Source organism: Oryctolagus cuniculus, chromosome 12 (assembly GCF_051225735.1).
Source record: "Oryctolagus cuniculus isolate XC-2025 breed Fujian yellow rabbit chromosome 12, ASM5122573v1, whole genome shotgun sequence".
Lineage (NCBI taxonomy): Eukaryota > Metazoa > Chordata > Mammalia > Lagomorpha > Leporidae > Oryctolagus > Oryctolagus cuniculus.
In genome coordinates this window covers 33019260-33046870 of record NC_142878.1, presented here as the reverse complement: position 1 = coordinate 33046870, position 27611 = coordinate 33019260, and the positions used below count along the sequence as shown (strand labels likewise).

Here is a 27611-nt window from a genome sequence, read left to right as displayed (position 1 = left end):
ACAAGGAGGTGGGGTGTTCTAATCAACCAGTCCATCAGCATAACATCTCAGTTGTAGAATATATTTTGGAATAGTTTGAAGATTTTATACTTCCCCTTTGCTCTCTTTTCCCATATCTATGTTTAGTTCAACTGAGTATTTTTAAAGCTAATGCTTCAAAGTATAGCCTTTTTCATAGACATTGTGAAAATGAAGGGAGAAATATTGAAGACCCAAGTCTATGATTCCCTAATTTTCAGCTCAAGAAAAGATACTGTCACGCACCTTTGTAGTCTTTACCTCACCTTGGTGTAATTATTTGCTCATGCAGTACTTATTGCTTCTCTTGGAACCAGAATGAGAGAATAGCTAAAATAAAATAAAATAAAATGTCATAGTTATTCCAAGAAAAAACATACTGAATGCCACGAACAATAAGAAGAAGTGTTAAATACTGTCAAATTTGTGTCCTGCAATATTTAAGATTATTTTTGTTCTTTGATATCTTTAAGGTACAGATTATTATATTAAAAATATTAAACTCTTTGTGTGTGACATTTTCTCACAGTGCTTAGCCTGAAAAGATATGATGTTTCTTTTAGAATTTCAAGAAAAAATAGAATTACATGATAACTTGATTTGGGTGCCAAAAAATAAGGTGGGGGTAACAATTCATATGTGGAATCTCCAAAAAGTTCATAGGAAATATACATTATGCAAGAACTATGCATGGAGTTTAGAGGCCAGAATTGTATTTTAATCCTATTTTCATAAACTTTTGAAGTACTCTTATATAAAAATAATCTGACTGGGGCCAGCACTGTGGCATAGTAGGCTAAGCCTCTGTCTGTGGTGCTGGTGTCCAATATGGGTGTCAATTCCTATCCTGGCTCCTCCTCTTCTAATCCAGCTTTCATCTTATGGCCTGGGAAAGCAGTGGAAAATGGCCCAAGACCTTGGCCCCTGCACCTTCACGGGAGACCTAGAGGAAGCTCCTGGCTCCTGGCTTCAGATCAGCCCAGCTCCTTCCATTTAGGGAGTGAATCAGCAGGTGGAGGATCTCTTTCTCTCTGCCTCTCCCTCTGTCTGTAACTTGCCTTTCAAACAAATAAATAAAATGTTTAAAAAAAATCTGATTGTAACAAATCAAAATCAATATGGCTCAGTAGACTTAGTGCTGACACATGTTAGGAAAACAGTGTCACTCATTACTAAGGTTCTTTACCATATTTGTAAAGCTGACAGAGTCCTCAGTAATACTCAGAAAATGGAATACTGCTTTTATACATTAACTTATCGTGGTTGTTTACCATCCAATTATACCAGATTGTAAGGATTCTTGAAATTTTCCACTCTACTTCCTGTGACCCACAGTTAGGCATGGAAATCTTTGCTGAGAGTGAAAGTTGTGGAGTTCAAGCTCAATGCTCCCTATGGACAACACTCAGCCGTTGCCTCAGGTACTTACTCCCGCCCTCCCTTGTGTGTTTTCTGAGAGCCAGCAATAGTGTACTTTTTGCATTGCCATCTGTTTGGAGGCTTAGGGAATCACTCTTCTCTCTCTCACCATTTTAAAGCCATCGACATCTTTCTCTTCTATGTTACTAAAATACCACAGGAATGTTAACTGTTGAGAAATCAGGAACAAGGGTTGTAGTGATAATCACAAACATGCTGTTATCCTCACAACACGTGTCTCCTCTGGGGCCAAGAAACCAGCAACCTCAGCATCAACCTGACAGGAGGAGAGTGAATTCAGGAAAAATTAAGCAAATTAGTATTTCAACAAATTATCCAATCCACTTGCATCAGTGAAATAAAAATAAAATCATTGTGAAATATTTTAATTTACCAGGATATTAGACTTTGTTTATTACTATTTTATTGCTATAATAAATTGAACTTAAATGTTTATGGCAGTGATATATATACTTCTTGAAAATTTATCACAGATTACCTATTAAATGCTGAGTCGAGTCTTATTCTATAATTATGTTATTCATTGTCAAATTATTTTTACAATTATAAGCTTAATAAGATCCATCATTAAATAAATGCCTGTAATTTGCCAAAAATATATCAGTAAGTTTACATACCCTCTAACAATAACCCTTGACAAGGCTAAAGCCATTTCATAGTTCCAATATCTCATATTATAGTCAATTAAATGAAATTCACATAGTAACTAGAGGAATCTTGATTCAATCCCAAGTCTTGCATTGCATGGTATCATTTTCCAGGAATTCATCATGGTGATGTATTCACAGTTACTTTTTAATCAAAAAGAGTAATAATTTCTATATCAGTTTTAAAACAACATATTTTGTTGGGAAGCATCAATTTCTGTTACTTTTAAAAATTAGTATGGAATAGTCGTGATTATCTTTAATTTTTATTAAAAAAATATTGATGGTGCCAGCATTGTGGTGTAGTGGGTTAAGCAGCCACTTATAATGCCAATATCCCATATGAGCACTCATTTGAGTCCCTGCTGCTCCACTTCCAATCCAACTCCCTGCTAATGCACTTGGGAAAGCAGCAGAAGATGGCCCAAGTGCTTGAGCCCCTGCAACCATGTGGGAGATCCTAGAGAAGCTCCTGGCGCTTGGCTTCATTCTGGCCCATCCACAGGGGTCATAGCCATTTGTGGAGTGAACCAGAAGATGGAATCTCTCTCTTTCTCTCCCTTGCTCTCTGTAACACTGCCTTTCAAATAAATAAAATAAATCTTCAAAAAATTGACACATTGTACATATTTATAAAGTGCCCTATAATTTTCAAACTTATATATATTGTGTAATGTCCCAGAGTAAAAATATCTATCTCCTTAAAAGCATATTACTGCTTTATGGTGAAACTTTGCAAAACCATTTATTTTAGCTTTTTTCTTAATTCTCTTTAGCACATTTGATATTATGGTTTCCTCTACTTTCTTATGTATGTGTTCCTTTTAGTTTTTGAAAGCATCTTGATTGAAATAGTGATAGGAGCTGATGTCTTGGTGCAACCACTTAAGCCAGCATTAGCAATGCTGACATCCTCTATTGGAGTGTAGATTTCAGTCCTGGCTGCTTTGCTTCTGATCCAGCTTCTTGCTAATGTGCTTGGAAGAGAGCAGAAGATGGCCAAGGCCAAAATATTTGGGCCTCTGTCACCTATGTGGGAGACCAGGACGGAGTTCCTGGATCCTGGCTTTGGCTTCCTCCAAATCTGTCTGTTTCAGCCACTGGGGAGTGAACCAGCAGATGGAAGAGCTCTCTTTCCCTTTTGTTGTTGCTATGAATTTAAGATAAATAAATTAATAAACTTTTTTTTTTTTATTTTTTGACAGGCAGAGTGGACAGTGAGAGAGAGAGACAGAGAGAAAGGTCCTCCCTGGCCGTTGGTTCACCCTTCAATGGCTGCCGCGGCCGGCGCACTGAGGCCGGCACACTGCAATGATCCGATGGCAGGAGCCAGGTACTTATCCTTTTTAAAGATAGTGAGGATATTTGTGATTGTTTTGAAAGATAACATTTTGTTTTATTTATTAAATTTAACTCATCATTTTTGTCTTACATTTATAGATTGATTGTCATTTTTTCATTCTGTTTTTGATAGCAAAAGTGAAATAGTTATTTAATTATTTTTATCATTATTATTTATCAGATAAAGTTGTGAAAGAAATATAACCTTTTCCAAAGAGTTTTTAGAATTGTTGAATGTATTTGAAATGCCCATGGTACATATAAACAGGTTGTGCTTATTTTGTTTCCCTCTTTGGACAATTGTTTATGCAACCACCAAATGTTTACTGAGGGTTTAATGATACAGGACTGTTCTTTGGACTATGGATACAGTGAAATAAATGACAGAGTATCTATTAGAGAAGTGAGTATTGGCACCAGTTTGTTACTTTTTCTTGTAAATCTTGGAAGGTTAAAATTTTTGTTTGCTTTTTTTTTTATTTTTTTAATTTTTTGACAGGCAGAGTGGACAGTGAGAGAGAGAGACAGAGAGAAAGGTCTTCCTTCGCCGTTGGTTCACCCTCCAATGGCCGCCACGGCTGGCGCGCTGCGGCTGGCGCACCGCCCTGATCCGATGGCAGGAGCCAGGTACTTCTCCTGGTCTCCCATGGGGTGCAGGGCCCAAGCACTTGTGCCATCCTCCACTGCACTTCCTGGCCACAGCAGAGAGCTGGCCTGGAAGGGGGGCAACCAGGACTGAATCCGGCGCCCCGACCGGGACTAGAACCCGGTGTGCCGGCACCGCAAGGTGGAGGATTAGCCTAGTGAGCCGCGGCGCTGGCCTTTGTTTGCTTTTTTTGAAAGTTCATTCAGTCTACTATAATACATTTCCCCTAAACCTGAAGTTTAACATCACACAATTTAGGAAATGACTATTTTGTATGACTTTTAAAAATAAATAAGTGCTTTTATATTGTTTCTTGAATCTAAAGGTTTATGGGCCCAGGATTTTTAAAGTTTTAATGAAATCGAACTATCTCTTAGTATTCAAAATGTTGTTATTAATTCTGCATCTGTGCAGCATCATGTCAGGTATTAGAAACTTCATGACTGTCAAATATTTAAGTCACAACAGTCATTCTGCCATGAAATGGTTTCATGAAAAGATACTATCTAGTATCTAGCAGAATTTTCTTTTCTATTTGGACAAAATAATAAATATTTATTTTTATTTAAATTAGAATTGCAAGCTGTATAACTGCCATATGATACTTTGTTTACAAAACTGAACAAAATGTAGCACTCTCCACATACGTCTTTTTCATTCAAACATCAAAAACTCTTCATGGGATATACAATACTATAGATTTCTTAAGGCAAAATGTGTGTATTTTCTGTCATTTTGACTAAAGTTGATACCACACAGGTGAAAATGTGCTATAGTAGAGTTTGCTATTTGAGGGGCAATGACAGATACATGATGCTACACATTTCTTTCCAGAGGGCCTGGTGAAGAGGCTTTTTGGTTTTTGTTTTTTGTTTGTTTGTTTGTAATTAACCCAGCTGAACCCTGTCTTTATTCTTAGGTGTTGCTGAGGGTGTTAATACACAGCTATTGGACCTCACACGAATATCTGGAAGAGAGAGTGCTAATAATGATAGATGAGGAATTTAGGCTTACGTGGAGTTATTTTGTAAAAGGTAAAAATAATGCATGTGCAGTTTTCAAGACCATCTTTTTTGTTGTTCAAGAAAATAGTCATGTTCAATTGAGGTTGCTTAGTTGTCCACAACAGATCTATATTCTAGTAACACAAAAATAATTAAGCTCTTTATAGTTAAGCCTTCCTTAAATTGGATGTTCTAAAATAAATTTTGACTCTATGGTTTCTGAAAAAATATTTTATGTTCTTTTATATACATATTAATATAATATATAAGAGAATTTTATATAATATTATAAAGTATAAACTTATATACTTATGTATTTACATAATATATATATTTATATAATATAAAAAGAGCACTTTTGCATATTATATATAAAAACGTATGTACAAGCTATGAACTAGAACATTCTTCAGACTTAGTTGCTATTTTGAGGGTACAAGTTCATGAAGCTATGAACTTTCTGATTTTGAAATTGAGTTATTAAAAGCATAGCAAAATAACTTCAAGTAAGGAAGTATGGAATATTATTCAGCCATAAAATGAATCAAATCCTGTCTTTTGCAACAAAATGGATGCAAACAGAAACCATTACATTTAGTGAAATAAGCCAGTCCCCAAAATGACAAATACCATATGCTTTCCCTGATCTGCAGTAAGTAATAGAGTACCAAAAATGTCAGAGTGAAATTGACATTTTGAGATCTTATGATTGTTTACAGCCTGTGTCTACTATTGAGAAACAGTGTTTTTTTTCTTTTTGCTATTTGTTGAACTCTTTACTTAGTGTAGAGTTAATCTTATGAATGTAAAGAAAACTGAAAATAGATCATTGTAAAAGCTTAAGAGAGGGAATAAAAGAGAAAAGAGGAGGAAGCGTGGGAGGGTGAGTAGAAGGGAGGGTAAAATGGGAAGTATCACTGTGTTCCTAAATCTGTATTAATGAAATACATGAAACTTATTTACCTTTTACAAAAAAAGAAATTTCCATTGCCATTTCAATATTTAAAATGAACTATTACTTCATTAAAGCTTCATTCTATTTTTCCTATCAGAGAATATATTGAAAGAAAATAAAGTATATCAGTCATGTGAAAGAAAGTAATTTTTATTATCTACAAAAATAAACAGCTCCTGTTTTTTGTTTAACATTTCTATTAAAAACATTGCTTTTCTAAGTAAAAAGTAGAAGTAAAGATATTCTTTATAATATCTTTTTTGAATAAATAATGCATGATACTAGGAATTGTCTCAGGAAATAGAAAATAGATATATAGAAGTAGAAAATAATTATTGTCCACAATTCAAAAAATCTGAAATCATCAATTTTGCTAATTTGTAAAATAATGAGACAGTACTTAAAAAAAGATTTTAAACATATATCCATGTTAAGTACAGTAAAATAATTATCTACAATACTTAATATTTCAATCTAATGATTACAAATTATAAAATATTCCTTTTAATAATCATTAATATTAGTGCTGTTTTCTATTTTAAAACATCTTGTGACTTATCAGAGCAACAAAATCGATATCAGAAATATTTTTTAAAATTATAGCAGAAAATTATATCCAATTTTATCAATGATAAGAATATTTAATCAATTTTAACTTAATAATCTGAACCAGTTGTTTCAAAATTTATTCTTAGATATTTGTTTAAATGGATTGTATCTATTAATACTTACCATAATATAAGTTAATAAGATTTTTAAATATATAGACCTTCCATGGGTTCTGATTCCTTGAGTAATCCTGAGAAACACACCTCCTCTATTTTTCACAAGAAAAATGAAAAGGTATTTCATGCAAATACTTCTATAGATATAAGAAACTTAAAATTTTATTCTATACAAGTCCATTACTTGAAAAATGGCTAAGCAGAAATTTTCCTCCATCTTTTCATATTTTTACAGTGATAAAATATTCAAATATAAATTGTTATGAGGCCAGATTCCCACCATCCCATGTATTACTGTTAGACACTATATGCAGAATTTCCTTTTCATTTATTAAACAAAGAAAAGTATCACAGGATAATATCAATCTTGTCACATTACAACAATTACTTGTCAGTTTGTATAATGATTTTTCCTTTAAATTTTTGATGAAACAAGCATCAGTTTCATTGAATTCATCCTGTAGTTTCTGAGTTTCTACGCATTAGGATCCTAATTAGATGAGAGATTGAAATCTTCAGAAAAATTACATTAGTATCTTTAACATTCATAAAGCCTCTGAATGCCAGCTTTGTTATTTTGACCTATTCAACAGTTCTTCAGTGTTTTGCCTTGTTTATTTGTCAACAATAAAATACTGTTTTTTTTTTTTTTGTTTTGTTTTGTTTTGTTTTGTTTTTTTTGACAGGCAGAGTTAGTGAGAGAGAGAGACAGAGAGAAAGGTCTTCCTTTGCCGTTGGTTCACCCCCCAAATGGCTGCTACGGCCAGCGCTCTGTGCCTATCCAAAGCCAGGAGCCAGGTGCTTCCTCCTGGTCTCCCATGCGGGTGCAGGGCCCAAGCACCTGGGCCATCCTCCACTGCCTTCCCAGGCAACAGCAGAGAGCTGGACTGGAAGAGGAGCAACTGGGACAGAATCCGGCGCCTCAACTGGGACTAGAACCCAGGGTGCTGGCACTGCAGGCCAAAGATTAGCCTAGTGAGCCACGCGCCAGCCAAAATGCTGTTTCTTTACCACATGATGATGCTGTACAGAAAGCTTTCAATGACAGGATAAATGGGGTTTTAACCCTCCTATTTATTAATTATATAATATTAAACATCTAATTCTTCCATTTTCATATGGCATAAATATTTATTGTCTTTCCTTTCTGGTTAATGGTTTGGTTATAGAGGAAAAAACATCCACCCTACTCCCTAAATAGACAAATTTTATGAAGTTATGCTGGCCTTCTCTCCATTGTCCTTTTAGTTCTTTCTGAAGGTGTGGCTAATTAAATTGAAGGCAGATTACATTGATTGATTTGAAACAATTATTTTAGAAAGATTACTTTTGCTTTTAACTCGTTGCACAAAATTAAGATTGCATATGTTCCTATATACTGAAATGGATGCTGTCATTGCCAATAATAGCAATAATTTTAAAAGTCGTATATTGCTCTTGATTACTTGACTTCAAGTGTTGAATACTTTGATTTCAAAAATTGCTTCTTTGGACAACTGAATGATCACCTTGTAGCCACTTGCAATCTAAAAGAATAAAAATTATTGAATATTTCAAAAACACAATAATGTTAAAAATTCTGAGAGTTAGTTGGCACAGGTATTGAGATTCCTAATTCATATTAAAATAATAATTTGTTTAGTGAGTGCAGATTCAGAAATACAAAATATTATCCTTGCAAGATGGTAATTTTCTTTTTTAGAAATGTATGAATTAGTAAAAAGCATGTGGAAGAATTTTGGTATGTAGTGATCATCTGAAAAAAATGAATTATCTCAACTGCTTAAGCTGATTATGGTAACAGGATTCCACTGCATCCTTCATATTTTTCATGAGGAAAATAAAAGGCTTTTTATAATTCAGATCAGACACAGGTGTTCATTACCTTTTCAGAGAACATAGTTACAATGGCACTTATCTGAAATAATGGAAAAATGAAAAGGATTCAAAGAATTACACAGACAGATTGGTTAAAATGCAAGAATATTTTTGTCACATTCTACAATGTGCTTGGTTCAATTTTGTCATGTAATTCTTCAGGCGAGTATTGTTAAATGAGAGCAGAAAAAAACATATTTTATCCATAAGAAGACTCTTATTCAGCAAACCGCTATTTCTCTGAAGAACATAATTTTAAGGACCTTGATTTCATCCTATGAATACAAAAGTAAGAAGACAACCATAAAGCCCTCCTTACACCATTTAAGAAGGTCGAATTTCAGTTACATGCTGAATTTGGCAGTGTCTTAAAGTAATTATCTGGAGATATATATTTGAGAAATCCTTAAATAGCAGTTATAATTAGTCTCACAAAAGGAGTTATCATTCTGTCTAGAGTTTGTAAATTGAGACAGTTCTGTTTTAATTATATAACTAGACAATATAAAATTCAGAGCATATCTGATCATTAGCTTGGGGAATCTGGCCTCAAAGTGAATTCGATGCTGTTTTCTCTCTCTCTCTCTCTTCCTCTGTGGTATTTGTTAGTTTTCTACTGTTGATGCAGAGTGACAATAAAGATGTTATCAGTTGCCTGGAAATGTTTTGATCAGTACTTGCCTGGCAAAGAAAACAAGAAGCATCAGAAACAATCACAGTCTCTTGGGTTGTCTTCCTCCATAAATTTATATTTGTTGTCAAACAAGATTTGGAATAGCCACGACATCTATTTCTTGAGGGAAAGACATTTTAATTTTTCAAGAGCTTTATGATTGCAGTGAGATAAACAGGAGTTCTTGGTGCGAAACACTGACTGGGTTGAGAGTAGGGATGTATTTATCACTGCCTAATATTCAATCGACTGCAGAATACTTTGGGAATTCCACATTGTCCAACATGGATTTGGGAAAGAACATCTTTAAGGAAGCTTCAGTCAACATTTGTGCTGACAAATTGACCCTGGTGTTATCTGGAAGACATTCCTGAGGTTTGATTTCTCAACGGTTTTCTGATCTGAATGAGGAATGATACTACTGCAGGCAACAACAGCAGACTTACACATTTTACCTTTTCTAGTTTTAGGAAACAACATATTTTGGAACAAGCTAGACTACATCTATGGGAATGAATTAATGAGTTCAAATTGATGATGGTATATGTAATGTTTACAAGCAAAAAGCTTTACAAGAATCCCCTAATTGGTACCACAAAGATCAATAGGCTATAGCGATCTATGTGTTTGTGTGTGTGTGTGTGTGTATGTATATATATACTAATGGCTCATTAAATATTAAAGCATCCATTTTTATTTCCTGGTCAAATGTCTTTTCTTTCATTATTTTTAAAATTCTTCAGTGATTTCATGGTCCCTCTTGGATGATGTTTCCTCTGCCCAGGTTAATATATAACCATCCACAAATTTCAAATTTCAAAAAATCAGAAATAAATTAGGTAACCAGTAAACAGAAGATTTTGTGAAATATAGCAATACAACAAATGCATTATATATATATATATATTAGCTATGTCTTCTTTGATAATCTAAATTTTTCAACTTTATTCCATGTGAGAAAATGTATGTTCTAAATTAAATAAATGGAATGGTATATAATAGAGAGCTGACTGATAGTCAAGAATGGAATACAAACATATATTATATTTTTAAAAAAGAGATTTTTGTCATTCTATTTCTTTTCAAATAAGTAAAAGTGTCAATGAGAAAATTTCCATATAAAATTATTTATGATGCATATTGCACTACTATATTTCCAAAAGAATTCTGGGACATAATGCTCTGATTGAATAAAAGTCTAGATTTTGTGAGTTATTTGTGAGAGTACTTCAAAAAGTTCATGGAAAATGCAATTCAAAAATAGATTTACTAATGGCAGAAAATTTTGCAACATCAAGGCATACCCTGGAATCTTCAAACAGTTCATGGAAAATGTGTATTCTGGGGAAGATACTCAAGACATCAGGGACAACATGCAGAACTCCAGTGCAGACACTGACTGGAATGACATCCTGCTCTCAAAGGAAAGGAGGTGGAAGAGGAGGCGGAGCAGGTGCTCCATCAGTCAGTAGTGAAATGTACGAACATGTGACTTGGAGAGAAGTGAAACTAATGAACTTAAATTTAAGGAAGAGGATGAACTTGATATCAAAATGCTCAGGCAGCAAAGACTAGCTGAATGGAGAGCAAATCAACCAAAGAGCAAATTTGGAGAAATTTTGAAGATTTTAGGAAAGGAATTTGTCCAAGATACTATCTAAATTCATAAGGACTTGTGGGTAGTCTGTCACCTATGCAAAGAAAGGATTTCCCCCTCTGTGCTCTGATAAAGCACACTTCTGTGGACCTGCCAGGAAGATTCCTGATATGAAATATATCAAAGCCATTTTAACAACCTGTGTACCCAGTTATCCTGATAGGAATCCACCTACAATATTCATTTACCCTGCAGGGGACACACAAAGTTGAGTTTACCGGTCCTCTGCTGTTTGGGGGCACAGACTTAAGGAGAGATGAGCTGGAGTGGGAAGTGGCTGAGTCTGGGGGAATGAAGAAAGACCTGGAGGAAAACCCCAAGAAGCCAACTGAAGCCGATTGAAGATAAGATGCTGTCCTCATTGAGGTGCTCTGTCCCCGTGAGGAGGGGCAGGGACTCTGAGGTGACAGGCTGCAGGTGAGCTCACTTGCTGAACTCTACATATGCCAGGTTGTCTGCTTATTTTTTGTAAAGAAGCAGCAAGAGTGAATCATTTGGGCTTTTAGCCTTTTATAAATGTTTAAAATCTCCCACATTTCAGAAATAATCATTGCTGGGAATTATATTAAATCATTGGGACTATATTTTAAAATTAGCATTGTTTCCTTATTAAAAAAATTAAAGACTGCTGTTAGTAGGGAAAGAAAAAAATGCATATTCTGAAAAATCGTGCATGTATATCAAAAAATTTTAATTCAATTTTATCCACAAACCTTTTGAAATACTAGCTTATAAATGCACTATTCACATCCCCACAAAAATATAGGGTTTATAAGCACAAATTTTCATTTGTAACAAAATCAAGTTACAGGACAAACTTTCCAATTTATTGGTTTTATCACTTTGAAGAGCTTTGAATTACACTAAGCCTCTATTTTTTTGTTTGTTTTGTTCGTTTGTGTCCTAGCACATTTATTTCATTTAAAGATGTGTGGTGTGTCAAAGGTTTAGTGTAGCAACTAAGATATTATCTGTGTAAAAGAACCTGAGTTCCAGTTTCAGCTCCATTTCTGCTTCCAGCTTCCTGCTAATGAGCACACTGGGAGACAGGAGGTGGTGAATCCCTGAAATACAATTGGGAAACATTACGAGGAGTCAGATCTCCTAATGTCAGCTTGGTCTAGGGCTGCCTGCCACTAGCATTTGAGGAGTGGACCAATGGATGGAAGATCTCTGCTTGTATTTAATGCCTTTTAAATAAATAAAAATTAAGTGAGTAATATTTAAAGATACATGGTAATGACTAGATAAAATGGCTGAGAGATATGAAAAACATACTGCAGCTCCTGGCATATGCTATGAATTCAATATTGATAATGATATATAAATCCTAAATTTTATTATAAATTTTATTTATTATTTATTTATTTATTATAAATTTATTTATTATAAATTTTATTATAAAATATGCTGACTACATAATATTATATACTCAGAATTTATATTTATGTGAAAATCTGTTATTCAAATAGTTAATCTTTTTTTAATTTAACTTTTCTAGAGAACAATGTTTTGATTTTCAGCATTTTATTGTTGGATGTAAGATTAATGGAAATATTAGATCAGATACTACATTCTACAAAGTTCAAAGAATGATAAAATACTTTCCTTTAAATCTTATTTGTCAATAGGAGAGTCTTGACATTGTTCTGTCATTAATCAGAAGGGGCTATAAATCAGGAGTCCACAAGACCAGCGTCACGATCAATGATTCACTACAAGAATTTCCAGGTCTCGGAAAAGCTGATATACTCGAAGTTGTAGTTTTTACAGTGAAAGAATCTAGATTAAAATCAGCAAAAGCACATGGATCGAAGTCCCAGACAAAGCAGATGCAAGCTTCCAGTTATCCTCATTCGGTGGAGTTGTGTGTCTCTTCTCAATTTTTTTCAGCTGTATGTGACATATTTGTGATTGTTTTCAACCAAGGCAACTATCCCAAGCTTTAGTTTGCAGTTGTTTATTGGTGGGTCAAACATGAATTCATGCATCATCTGTATAACTTACATCAGAATACTCAACTTCAGCCAATAAGGATTTTAGGACATGCTTATGGGGCTTGCTCTGTGGCATAGTAGGCTAAGCCGCCTGAGGCGCCTGCATCCAAATGGGTGTCAGATTGTGTCCCGGCTCCGCAGATCCAGCTCTCTGCCTATGGAGAGGGAAAGATGGTCCAAGTGCATGGGCCCCTGCACACCCATGGGAGATCCGGAAGTTCTTGGCTTCTGGCTTTGGATAGGCCAGGCTCCAGCCACTGCTGCCATCTGGGGAGTGAACCAGCACATCGTTGGAAGATTTTTCTCTCTGTCTCTTCCTCTCTCTGTCTATAGCTCTACCTCTCAAACAGAAAATGAAAAATCTTTTTAAAAAGATGCTTATCATTATTAAACACAAACAAACTGCAAACAGAAAGTATAATAAGGTATCACTTCATACCTATTATCTTAGCCATTATAAAAATAGGGAAAATAGCAAGTGTTTATTAGGATGTGAGGAAATCAGAAATTGGAACACTTGTACACTGTTAGTGAGAATGTAAATGGTGCAGGTATTATGAAAAAAAAAGTGTGAAGATTCCACAAAAGTGTACAAAACTACCCTATGATTCAGCAAGATCACTTCTGGGAATTGACCTCAAATGCTTGATATCAGAATCTCAAAGAAATATATGCACTTCCAGGCTCAAAGAAGGATTATTCATTATTGTAAAGACTTTAAATATTGACCCATGCAGAGATAAAATCTGTACTATGCATGCAATGGAGTTTTTATTCCACTTTAAAGAAGAAATTCTACCATATGGAACATCATATGTGAAACTTTCGGACATTATGGTATGTGAAATGAGACAAATACATTGCATAATTCCACATATAAGAAGTATCTAAAATAGTTATAATAGAAGGAATTAGAATGGTGGTTTCCTGGAGCCAAGGGGAGGGAGAAATGCAAACTTATTGTTCAATGAATATAATCACATTTACATAAGATGAATTAGTTCTAGAGATTTGGCTATACAAAATTATGCTTGTTTACAATATTATATAATACACTTACACTATGCTGCAAGTGAATCTTATATTATCTGTTCCTACCAAAATATATATAAAAAGTCTCTATCCCCCATATATTGGTAATTTGGTGATATTTGTAGCTTTAATATTCTTATTTAGAAATATTTGTTTGTTTGAAAGACATAATTACAGAATTATTAGAGAGAGGAAAAGATAAAGAGAGAGACTGAGTGAAAGAGACCCATCTATCGATGCAATCTCAAATGGCAGTGATGGTAAAGGCTGGGAACTAGGAGGGAGACAGGGCCGAAGCCAGGAGCCTGGAATTCTATCTGGGTCTCCCATGTGGGTAGCATGGGTCCAAGTACTGGGGTTCTCTTCTGCTGCCTCCACAACTTTAGCAATCTTTTCTGACCCATAACCTTAAGATGCATTGCAATTTACTCACATCTTTTAAAATATATTTCAACAGTTTTTATAGATACCATTATAGTCTTCTACTTATTTTTAAAAATGTATACTCATTGATTTTCTTTTTGATATTACTATAAATAAAATCATCTGCTTAACTCCATTTTTAAAATATTTATGTTTTCATATAGAGATAGAAATGATGTTTGAAATTTTATTTTGTGTATTGTATCCTCAGTACATTTATTTATCCTAATATTTTTCTAATGAGTTGTTCAGCATGTTCCATGTGAAAATAATATCATCTAAAATAAAGATAACATTACTTCTGAGTTTCCAATCTAGGTAATTTCTGTTTCTAGTTCTTGCCTAATTGTCCTACACAGTATTGCAAGTACAAAGATGAATGTAAGTATCAAGAAAGAACATCACTGTCTTCTTGATGTTATTGGTGGTCAGTCCTCTACTATTACATGTGATATTGCCTGTGGGTTTTTCTTAGATGTTTTTATTTGGTTGAAGAATTTCCTACTTTTTATATCATTGGATATTTTTGTCATTCTATATTTTGTTTGTTAATTTTTCAGTTACATTTTCTCTATGACCTTCACAGTTTAGTCTTTACCATCCATTTTCAAGTTCATTGACTTGCTTCTATAAATTCAAATGTATTATTGAGGTCATCTGCTAAAATTTGTATTTTGATTATTGTACACTCAAATTCCAGTATTTCTAATAGCTTCCCGTTTTTTTTTTTTTTTTTTTTTTTTTTTTTTTTTTTTTTTTTTTTGACAGGCAGAATGGACAGTGAGAGAGAGAGACAGAGAGAAAGGTCTTACTTTGCCATTGGTTCACCCTCCAACGGCCGCCGCAGCCAAGGTGCTATGGCCGCCGCAGCCAGGGCGCTGCAGCCGGCGCACCGCGCTGATCCGATGGCAGGAGCCAGATATTTATCCTGGTCTCCTATGGGGAGCAGGGCCCAAGGACTTGGGCCATCCTCCACTGCACTCCCTGGCCACAGCAGAGAGCTGGCCTGGAAGAGGGGCAACCAGGACAGAATCCGGCACCCTGACCGGGACTAGAACCCAGTGTGCCAGTGCCGCTAGGTGGAGGATTAGCCTAGTGAGCCGCGGTGCCGGCCTATAATAGCTTCCTTTTAACTGCTTATATCTCTATTAATAATTAAGACATTGTAAGTACACCTAATTTTAATTACTTTACTAATTTATTTATATTTATTTACTTGAAAGGAAAGGAGAGATAGGAAAATAAACAGAAATCTCTATGTACTTGTTCACTCCCAGATGTCCTCAAGAGCCACAGCTGGGCCAGGCCAAAGCCAGGATCCAGAAACACAATATAAGCCTAGTTCATGGTGGAATAGTCTCAACCACATCCGGCATCTCATTTTGCCTCCCACAATACACATCAGCAAGAAGCTGGAATGGAGAGCGGATCTGTAACTTGAACTCAAGAACCCTGCTATGTGATACAGGCATCCCAAATGGCATCTTAACCACTACACCAAACACCAATCCATGCATTATTGTAATTCTTCAAGCATAATTTTCTTTAATTCTTGAACATGTTTTCAATAGCTACTTTGAATTTCTGTGTCTCTTAAGTCTACCATATAGGTCACTTTAAGGCACTTTCTAGCACATGTTTTTTTGTCTCCTATGTATCAGTCACATGTTCTTATTTCTGTCTGTCTTAATTTTTGGTAGAAACTGAATATTAAATATTAGCTACTGCTCATTCTGATCCCATCAGGGATTCACTAGGGTTTTTAAAAATTTCTCTTTGGCTAGTTACTTGGCTGAGGTGATTCTGTGAATTTTTCTTCTTTTTCAGTGTGATGCTTTAGATGTTCCTGTTCATATTTTTCATTGTTTAATCTTTTAGTTGAACTACCTAGCTACCAGCTATCACTCCTGTTTTATGAAAAATAATTTATTTGTTAAAGCTGACAGCTTAAGTCCCTAAGCCAATTGGATTTTTTTTTTCTTTAGCACTGAATATGTGTGTATGATTTAGAGGAGGCTCTTACAATCCAGAGAATTTACTTGTTTGTGATGTGAGACAAGTCAGGGAGATAGACTAAATTCATGAGCTGGAAGCCACACCCCCGACTCTGTGTAATCATATCTACCTGAAGTAGCAGTCCTCTCGGATTTCATACCCACCTATCAATCACATGACCCTAGGAAGTACTTCCCCTTACCTGGGACCTGGGGGTGGTACCATGTAAAAACTTATATTTTCTAAGCTCATAAGTAGCTGGGTAAAGATAAAATGTTCTCTCTCCTGTGGCCCCAGAGTGAGCAGGGTGCGAAAGTCCCTCTTTACCTTTCCTGGACTAATCTCCCTAAATAAAGCTCACAGGTGAGCTTTGTAAATAAATGTTGTCCTGTTGCACATTGTGCTTGTGCCTATACTTGGAATTCTTCTCTAAGTAAAAGGCAATAGTATTGAGTAGATATTTAAGCCTGACCTATCCACAACATATTGGTGAGTTAGCCAGGAGAAAAATTCGTTTAAGAAAAGGCAGTGTAATGAGCAGAGTTCAAGCATTTATGCCTCAGAAATGTGTGGTTTCTAAATCCTGAAACTGCCTGGTTCTCCAGCCTTTCTTCTCTCACTCTGGTGGCTTGGGAAGGTCAGCTAACAGGTGAATCTGAATGACTTTTATGTTTCTAATTTTGGTAGTTCTGGGGGAACAGAGGCCAATACAGACTGTTAGCATTAATGGAATTTGGGTGGAAAAGTGGGGGAAATGAGGGGCCCATTTGTGAGTGCCTGTTGATATTTAAATGTATCCAAGGTGCTTGTAAGGTGTTTTAATGATAATTTATGTATTTGTGGAAGTTAAAATTTAAGCATTTTGTCATATGGATTGCTTTTACTGTTCTGACCCTTGCTTTGCCTCATGTTTTTGGTTTTAAAATTAGGCATGCTACAGCAACTTTTCATTTTCTGGTTTCACATAGCACAAACTAGAGAGAACAGGTTGTGTTGCCAAGTAAACACGGACAGCCTCAGAAAAGTGGGAGTCCTGGCAGAGGGTCCACTGCCTGAAGCAGAGGGTGGCACTTCTATCCCAATATGGCAACTTCCAGTAAAATTACCTGGTTGCCAAGATGGCAGACCCCATGGGGAGCTTTGCCATGCCGAGAAAACAGGAATCAAATCCCACCCACAAGAGGCCACGTGCACACACACACAAATAGCTAGTCACATTTTACATGCCTGGTTTGCAATATAATACACTTTATTTTAGTTTGTTAGTTTGGCTTTATGCCAGTATTCCCTGAGGCCTCCTGAGAGTGAATATCAGATGTGGTAGTGTTTTCTGTGGTCTTCTGGGATGGCATTCCCAGAACAGGCAGTGTTTCCTTTTTATTTTACTTTGTTACTTTAGCTTTACATTTGTTATTAATAATAGGGAGCCCCCTCAATGGGCTGAGTAAGATGTTAAAATTATAGCTAATGTAATTTACCTGAATTACAAGCTTAAGGATAATCATGCTTGTGAAGAGTCAGGTCTATTTTTGTATTCTTAGGTCCTACAAAGAGAATGTTCAGCTGTATAGTTCTGCATAGATTTCTCTGAAATCACATCTGCAGTTTGAAAACCTGCCATGAGATCTCAAACCCCCATTAAATGGATGGCAAAAATAGCATTTTAGTAATAATATAGATAGGATTAAAGAGGAGAAAATCCTCCAACATGAGAAGTGGTCCATACGGCAGACTCACGGAATGGCAATTTTTGGAAATAACATTTGGTAGCTTTGAGATCCGCAGGAGGGAAGGCCTACACTTCCGGGAATGGAAAGTCCTTGTCAAGGTCCTCACGGGTGCCTAAAGGTCAACCAATGAGGATCAGACCTGCCTCAACCTTTAACCCCCATGCCATGCCCTGAATCTATAAAAGGAGCCCTCCCAATCTCTGATGCTTGACTTCCCTGGCCCCCGCTCTGTTGGGACTGAGGAACCTCACCCGGGAGCACAATCCCAATAAAAGCCTGTGAATCAATTGATTCGTCTGCCTGGGAAGATTTGTTACGCGTCGGACACCTTGCAACACTCAGTGGCCTCAGAATCAGCCCCAAAAGCATTCTCGTCTGGTTGAAAAGCTCATGAGAGTATTTCAGGCATGGATAGTCAGGACACTGTTCCAAAGAGTGTCCCTCCATGGAGGACCTCTGTGGTTCAGGTCTCAATGGAAAGAAATGGTCATGAAAGAAGCATGTACTCTTCTCTGAGGATTTCCACTTTGCGCATAGCCTTGTCTAAATACTTAAAGGATTGGTGGATTCCTGAGGCTTCTACAGCCTATGTATCTCATATCAAAAACCTTGGGTGATCACTGACGTCATACATAAAAGGGTTAAGCGGGTTAATTGTTAAATTAACAGCAGGAGTCACTGTGTACTAACATCCCAAGCAAGAACTCTATCCTCAAAGAGTTTTGTTATTAGAGTCAATAAGGTCAACCTTATTCTCAAAGATTTACTTTGTTTTGGTTTTATAAGTAGAGGATATTCTTATCTCACCAATTTTTTTTTTATTTATTTTTTTTTATTTTTGACAGGCAGAGTGGACAGTGAGAGAGACAGACAGAGAGAGAAAGGTCTTCCTTTGCTGTTGGTTCACCCTCCAATGGCCGCCGCTGCAGCCGGCGCACCGCGCTGATCCGATGGCAGGAGCCAGGATCCAGGTGCTTTTCCTAGTCTCCCATGGGGTGCAGGGCCCAAGCACCTGGGCCATCCTCCACTGCACTCCCTGGCCATAGCAGAGAGCTGGCCTGGAAGAGGGGCAACCGGGACAGAATCCGGCGCCCCAACCGGGACTAGAACCCGGTGTGCTGGCACCGCAAGGTGGAGGATTAGCCTATTGAGCCACGGCGCCGGCTTATCTCACCAATTTTTAGTTCTGTCTGAGTGTCCAATCCCATTGCTTGGAAGAGATTTTTATCATCCTTACTTGCTTCCTTAAATTGAATTAAGTTTCTCAAGCTCTTGGCTCTGTGTAAGTCTTCAGTAATACTCCTATCTTGCCTGTTTCAAAGTCAAAGAAGAGTACAAAATTGTTTGAAACCTCAGGGCTATTAATGAGACAGTTGCTTCAATGCATTTAATTGTGTTAAACCTTTACCTAAAGGATATTTTTTTCTGCATCCCATTAAATCCAGAATCTAGCAAAACAAGGATAAAGAATTTCTCCCAATGAAAGCTCAGGTTTCCAAATAAGAGGTAGGTTACTTGGGATATATTCTGATCCCAGGAAAGCGTGCTCTTTCAGTCAAGAGAAAGGAAGCTATTCCATGTATAGGGCCACCACAGATGAAAAAGCAGCTACGGAATTATTTGGGAATGGCAGGAATGTATAGAATATGAATTCCAGGATTTGGGTTAATAGTCAAACCTTTGTATGAAGCTTTTTTTTAAGGATTTATTTATTTGAAAATCAGAGTTACACAGAGAAGGAGAGGCAGAGAGAGTCTTCCATCTGCTGGCTCACTCCCCAATTTGCCACAGCTGGAGCTGCACCCATCTGAAGCCAGGAACCAGGAGCTTCCTCCAGGTCTCCCATGTGGGTGCAGGGGTCCACAGACTTGGGCCATCTTCCACTGCCTTCCCAGGACACAACAGAGAGCTGGATCAAAAGTGGAGCAGCCGGGACTAGAACCGGCACCCATATGGGATGCTGTCACTGCAGGCAGCAGCCTCACTCACTACTCCACAGTGCTGGCCCCTATATGAAGCTTTAAAAGGTCCTAATATAGACCCAGTTTGCTGGGCCGAGGAGCTATAAAAACTGTTCCAAAGAATTAAAGAGCTATTAATGGAAGTGTCAGCATTAGGAATCCCTTATGTGAATAAGCAATTCGCCTTGTTTATAGCAGAAAAACATGGGATTGCTCTAGGAGCATTGACTCAGAAATTGGTTCCATCTCCATGACAAGTGGCCTATTTCTCTAAACAGCTAGATTCAGTGGCTACAGGGTAGCCTGTATTCTTAAGGGCTATTGCTACCACAGCACTATTGGTGGAAGAAGCCACTAAACTGACTTTAGGCCAACCACTTGAAGTTCAAACTCCACAATAGGGGCAAGGGGTCTTGGAAATTAAAGGACATTAATGGCTAACTGGAGGATGTCTCACAAAAATATCAGACACTATTATTAGACTCACTTGAGATAACTTTTAAAGTGTGCCAAGTCCTCAACCCAATGACTCTGTTGCCATCTGAGGGAACTGAAGAGCTAACTCTTTTGTAGAAACTATAGAACAAATATATTCTAGTAGATCTGACCAGCAAGACGAGTCTCTAAAGAATCCATGTGTTGAATGGCTCACTGATGGCAGTAGTTACATGAAGGAAGGAATTAGAAAGGCAGGCAATGCCATAGATCTTACCCAGGTAATAATGCTCAGGCATTGCCAAGTAAAACTTCAGCTCAAGAGGCTGAACTTATTGCATTAATTAGTTTTACAATTAAGAAAATGTTATCAAGTTTATATATATATATATTTCAAATATGCTTTCCATGTGTTAGATGCACTTGTAGCAATTTGGAGAGAGAGGAGCTTATTGACTGCACGCAATTCCCCCGTTAGCATGAAATGGAGCTATTAGCTCTACTTCAGGCAGTACTGAAACCTTCAGAAGTGGCTGTCACTCACTCTAAGGGAGACAGCCATGTGAGCAAGGAAAGTGCCCTAGCAAATAAGGCAGCAAAAAGAGTTGCCGCACAGAGAGCTCTGGAAATGGCTCTGACACCTCAGCCTGTAGTAACGACTGAAGAGCCTCAGTGTCCTGAGGCTCAGATTGGATGGGCTCAACAATGAGGTTAGACTAAACATGCTAGTGGATGGTGGACTTTACATCACAAAGTTACGCTCCCAATGACCTCTCAATAGAAAAAAAATGAAGGAAATACATGACTCTACCCATCTGCAAAGAGGTACTTTAGTGCAAATAGTCTTGAGTGTTTGGAGGGAAAGAACTACATGCAGAATCAAGAGAAGTAATTCATTCTTGTCCCCTTTGTTTATAACATAACCCTAGTGTCCATGTAAGGCCACTTCTTTGCTGACTCCTGTACAATGGAGAGAAACATACCTAGGTGAAGATTGTCAGATTGACTTTACTAATATGGCTCCAGCAAACAATTACAAATATCTTATAGTTTTTATTGATACTTCCACAGGATGGATAGAAGCTTTTCCAACTTGAACAGAAAAGGCACAAGAGGAATCCAAAGAGACATAGTACCATGCTTTGGAATTCCACAGTCACTCCAGAGTGACAATGAACCTTCACTTGTTTCTAAAATAACTGAACAGACAGCTGCTGCCCTAGGAGTTTCTTACCATCTCCATGCCTCTCAGAGACCTTGATCATCAGGGGAAGTAAAAAAGGCTAATCACAGTCTTAAGAAATGTCTAGCTAAGTTTGCCAAGGGACCTCAGAAATTTGACAAACTATTGCCTATTGCCCTCCATAGGATGGGAATAGCACCTAAGGCTGTGCTCAGAACTTAGTACATATGAGATGCTATACTGAAGGCTCTTGCCCACCTCTGACATCCTCTTTGATTCAGAGACTCAAGGTCAGGTAAAGTATATCATTAATTTAGGCCAGGTACAAATTCTCTGACGGAGTATGGTAATAAAGTTCTCCCAGTGCCAGACCTGAAAACTCATGTGCAGATTATTTCCCTAGGAGATGTAGTTTTATTAAAAACTTGGAAGGAAGGATTCCCTTAAGACCAGTTATAGCCTAAATGGAAGGAACCCTACCAGGTGTTGCTAAGCACACCTACCTCAGGAAAATTGCAGGGCATCCCAAGCTGGGTACATTTGTTAAGCATTAAACTTCTACCTCTTGAGTCTTTGCAGGTACACTCAAAAGTTAAGTTTGCCTACTTCTGTGAACCAATCGAAGATCTCAAATAACTCTTCAAAAGCCAAAATGGTCACTAATTTTTTTGCTTTTGTTACATCAAGACTGCTACACTGTAGGGCAGACAAGTAGTACCTAGTTCTTCTTTTGTTTCTGTCTGTGAGCTGTTATTGGCAGGGAAACTACTTATTGAATTCTTCTATTATAACACTAGAAGATCCTGGTATGCCACATGAAGATGATTTTAAAAATCTGACCATTGCTTTATGCAATCTGTTTTACATTCAGGCCAAATTTTACAACAAGTACTTAAATCTGTGGATATTCAGTCTAAGGTGGTTATGAACAACTGAAAGGGCTTACAGATAGAACAAGGAGAAACATGTATAGTGATTAGTGGGATCTATTCTACTTTCACAATAGTATGTTTACTGAAAGACATTAAAAATCTCTACTCTCAGGTTAAATGGTTTTATAATCTGCACAAGGACAGCCTATCACCACCCACTATCTGGCAAACAATAAAATGTTTTCTTCCCATCTGAAATTGTACTCAACTTGCAGTTTGTTCTCTTCCAGTTTTGCTCATACTGATTGATAAACTTGTGTGTTTCAGAATTCAACAACTTCTAAAAGTAATGAAGACCATGTGGGGGACACAGCCATTGGTGATGACTAAAAATTCTCCAGCTTATGAAATAGATTCATTAGGTGAGGTAGGAAGAGATCTCTAGACCCAAGATAGGCAGGGCCTACACCCATGATCAGCAGGAAGTAGACACAGAAGATAAGATGAATCTGCACCGCTCAGCATCCCCTTTAGATTAAAGGTCAGAAATCTCTGAGGGTAGAATAATATGGGACAAATCAGGAAATAGATTACATTCATGAGCTGGAAGCAACACCTCCCCCAATCTATGTAATCATATCCACCCACCTGTCAATAACATGACCCTTTTCCCGGGAAGTACTTTTCCTTACCTGGGACCTGGGGGCAGTGTCATGTAAATACTTACGTTTTCTAAGCTCATAAGAAGCTGGGTAAAAAGAAAATGCTTTCTCTATCCTTGTGAACACAGAGTGAGCAGGGTATAAAAGTCCCTTTTACCTTTCCTCACCCAGCCTCCCTCAATAAAGCCCACAAGTGAGCATGTATTTTCCTCACTTTGTAAATAAATGTTGTCATGTTGCATGGCATGTTATGCATGTGCTTAGAATTCTGCTCTATGTAAAAAAAAAAAAAAATAAGAGTAGGGGCCTACGCTGTAGCACTGCAGTTAATGCCTGGCCTGAAGTGCCAGCATCCCATATGGGCACCGGTTCTAGTCCCGGCTGCTCCTCTTCTGATCCAGCTCTCTGCTATGGCCTGGGAAAGCAGTAGAAGATGGCCCAAGTCTTTGGGCCCCTGCACCCTTGTGGAGACCCAGAAGAAGCACCTGGCTCCTGGCTTCAGATTGGCCATTGTGGCCAATTGGGGAGTGAATCATCAGATGGAAGACCTCTCTCTCTGTCTCTCTTTGTCTTTCCTCCCTCTGTGTAACTCTGATTTTAAAATAAATAAATAATTCTTAAAAAAAAAAAAAAAAAAACAAGAGTCTGGAATAGAAATTTAGGCCAAACCTATCCCACAACATTTGTAGTTACAAGCTAAGCTAGGAACAGTAACTTGGAGGTTCCTTCTCTGTTTACCTTTGAGAGGTAGTTAAAGTAACATCTTTCCCAAAGACATGTACATCCTAATTTTCATGACATGTGGTGAATACAGGATGCTATCTGACAAAGGGAAGATTAAAGTTGCATATGGAGTTTGCAATGGGAGATTACCCTGGTTTTCCCAGATGGTCAACATGTAATGACAAGGGTATTAGGAGAAGGATGAAAAAGAGAACTAGAGAGACTGGAGAATGGGCATCACCCTGGCATTGCTGAATTTCAAAATATGAAGGAGGTCATGTGCTGAGAAATCAGAAAGCCTTTAGAAACTGAAAAAAAAAAGTAAACAAAAACCAAGGAGAATGATTTTTGTCTAGAGTTGGATAAAAGGAATGCAACCCCCTGACAGCTTGATTTTATCCTACCACAGACTGCCTACTTAAATCATTTGTGAAACCTTGGTCCCATGTTTAGGATAATTCCTAAACCTGTATGAGTAGGAGCCCTGTCTTCCTAATTGCTCACACCCTATAGCTTTCCTAAGTCACAGCTGGGGAAAGGAAGTATAATTGAATCCCAATGAGTGAAATGTAACAGGTTTTCCTGTTCCTACTGAGATTTAACAGATTTTATTGAAATGAGTATCTTTTTTTTTTTAATTTGCCCTTCAGATCGTCCCCACAGACTATGTTTTTTTAAATTTTTTCTTACTATTTTAACAATTTTTATCAACCAAGTTTTGTTTGGGGAGATAATTAGCCAAGTTCATTTCAAAAGAGGCACCACTCTGCTATCATGTAACTAGCTGTAGGCCTGTGGCCCTGCTCATGTGTGGTTCCATATATGGCACTCCACCTTGTGAAGGAATGCACTGAATCCACTAAGCTAGTGACCTCTTTGCTGTACAGATTCTCAAGGCTGTCAATGCAATATCCATTAGCATGACAGAAGTATTCTACAGATAGTATGTAAAATTATCTACAAGTCTATTATCCGCTAACACTAACCGATAGAATAAAGGGGAGAGTGATCCAACATGGGAAGTCTAGTATCTGCTAACACTAACCGATAGAATAAATAAAGGGGAGAGTGATCCAACATGGGAAGTGAGATACTCAGCAGACTCATAGAATGGCGGATGTCCTAAATAGCACTCTGGCCTCAGAATCAGCCCTAAAGGCACTCGGATCTGGCTGAAAAGCCCATGAGAGTATTTCAGGCATGGAAAGCCAAGACACTCTGGCAAAAAGATCACTGTGAGTGAGATCCCAGTGGAAAGAACAGGTCTTCAAAGAGGGAGGTGCCTTTCTCTGAAGGGAGGAGAGAACCTCCACTTTGACTATGACCGTGTCTAAACAAGATAAGAGTCGGAGAACTCAAGGGGCTTCCATAGCCTTGGAAACTCATGACTGGTGCATAGGGAGATTACTGATGCCATAAACAGGAGTGTCAATTTGTAAAGTCAACAACAGGAGTCACTGTGCACTTACTCCTCATGTAGGATCTCTGTCCTTAATGTGCTGTACATTGAGATTTAATGCTATAACAAGTACTCAAACAATATATTTCACTTTGTGTTTCTATGGGGGTGCAAACGATTGAAATCTTTACTTAATGTACACTAAACTGATCTTCTGTAAAAAAAAAAAAAAAGAAATTATCAATTCCCAACTTGACTCTCACTGGGATTAAACATGACAATAGGTCTGATCTGATTTCATCATCATTTAAAAAAAATCATCTATTATTTTTCACTTTATGTTTCTGTGTGGGAGCAAACTGTTGAAATCCATACTTAATGTATACTAAGCTGATCTTCTGTATATTAAGATAATCGAAAATGAATCTTGATGTGAATGGAAGGGGAGAGGGAGTGGGAAAGGGGAGGGTTGTGGGTGGGAGGGACGGTATGGGGGGGGAAGCCATTGTAACCCATGAGTCGTACTTTGGAAATTTATATTCATTAAATAAAAGATAAAAAAAATTATCTACTGTAGATGGCATTACATTTATTCAGAATCCTAAATACTTATAATTGGGATTAAGAGTTTGATTCTACTATATAAGATTTTAATTTTCTACACATATGCAAGAAGTTAGTGTATGGACAATAACAGTATTTATTTTTCTAAATGTAGGAATTTGCTTAAATATAATAAAATACTACTATACATCTAGAAGTAATAAATCTCATAAAATATTCTTCTGTTGTAAGACTGGAAGAACATTGCCTCTTGCTTAGATCATTTTTGATAATAAACACATATCTGCATCAGTTTCTAGAACATTACTCTGATTTGTACGATGTTTTAGAAGGAAGGAAATAACCCCAACCGGACATAGATCAGATTTTACTGTTAGTCTCTACAATGTATTATCTGTTTTTATGAAATTAATAATTTTAGAAATGTGCCAGGGGATTCCAATACAATCCCATCAAGGTGGCATGCACCAATGCCACCTCACTAGTCCAAGTGATCAACTTCAGTTCACAATTGATCACACTGATAGGTCTAAGAGTCAAAGGGATCACATAAACAAGACTAATGTCTGCTAATACTAACTGATAGAATCAAAAAGGGAGAGAACGATCCAACATGGGAAGTGGGATACACAGCACACTCATAGAATGGCAGATGTCCTAAATAGCACTCTGGCCTCAGAATCAGCCCTTAAGGCATTTGGATCTGGCTTAAGAGCCCATGAGAGCATTTTAGGCATGGAAAGCCAAGACACTCTGGGAAAAAAAAAAAAAAAAAAAAAAAAAAAAAAAAAAAAAAAAAAAAAAAAAAAAAAAAAAAAACTAAATGAAAGATCTCTGCGAGTGAGATCCCAGTGGAAAGAACAGGTCATCAAAGAAGGAAGTACCTTTCTCTGAAGGGAGGAGAGAATTTCCACTTTGACTATGACCTTGTCTGAATAAGATCAAAGTCTGCGAACCCTTAAGACTTCCATAGCCTTGGCAACTCATGACAAGAGCCTAGGGTGATTACTGATGCCATAAACAAGAGTGTCAATTTGTTAAGTCAACAACAGGAATCACTGTGCACTTACTCTTCATGTGGGATCTCTGTCCTTAATGTGTTGTCCAATGTGAATTAATGCTATAACTAGTACTGAAACAGTATTTTACACTTTATGTTCTGTGTGGCTGCAAACTGATGAAATCTTTACTTAATGTATGCTAAACTGATCTTCTGTATAAAAAGATAATTGAAAATGAATCTTGATGTGAATGGAATGGGAGAGGGAGCGGGAGATGGGAGGGGTCCGGGTGGGAGGGAAGTTATGGGGGGGAAGCCATTGTAATCCATAAACTGTACTTTGGAAATTATTTTACTAAATAAAAGTTTTAAAAAAATAACTGAATAAAATAATATGCAAAATAAAATAAATCTTTAGTAAACTCCAGATTGATAAAATGAACAAATTCAAGTAAGATGTATTATTATTATTATTGTAAGCTTTATCAAAGAATGTTTTCATTGTATGTTTTATAGAAATGTATTGAAAATCTTTTTTTTTGACAGGCAGAGTGGACACTGAGAGAGAGAGACAGAGAGAAAGGTCTTCCTTTGCCATTGGTTCACCCTCATCAGCACCGCGCTGATCCGATGGCAGGAGTCAGGTGCTTC

The 27611-nt window shown here is 37.1% G+C and overlaps 1 pseudogene; it reads left to right on the top strand.

Annotated features, from left to right (window-relative positions):
• LOC100350191 (phosducin-like protein 3) overlaps positions 1 to 27611 on the top strand; it is a 103471-nt pseudogene that overhangs the window by 63430 nt on the left and 12430 nt on the right.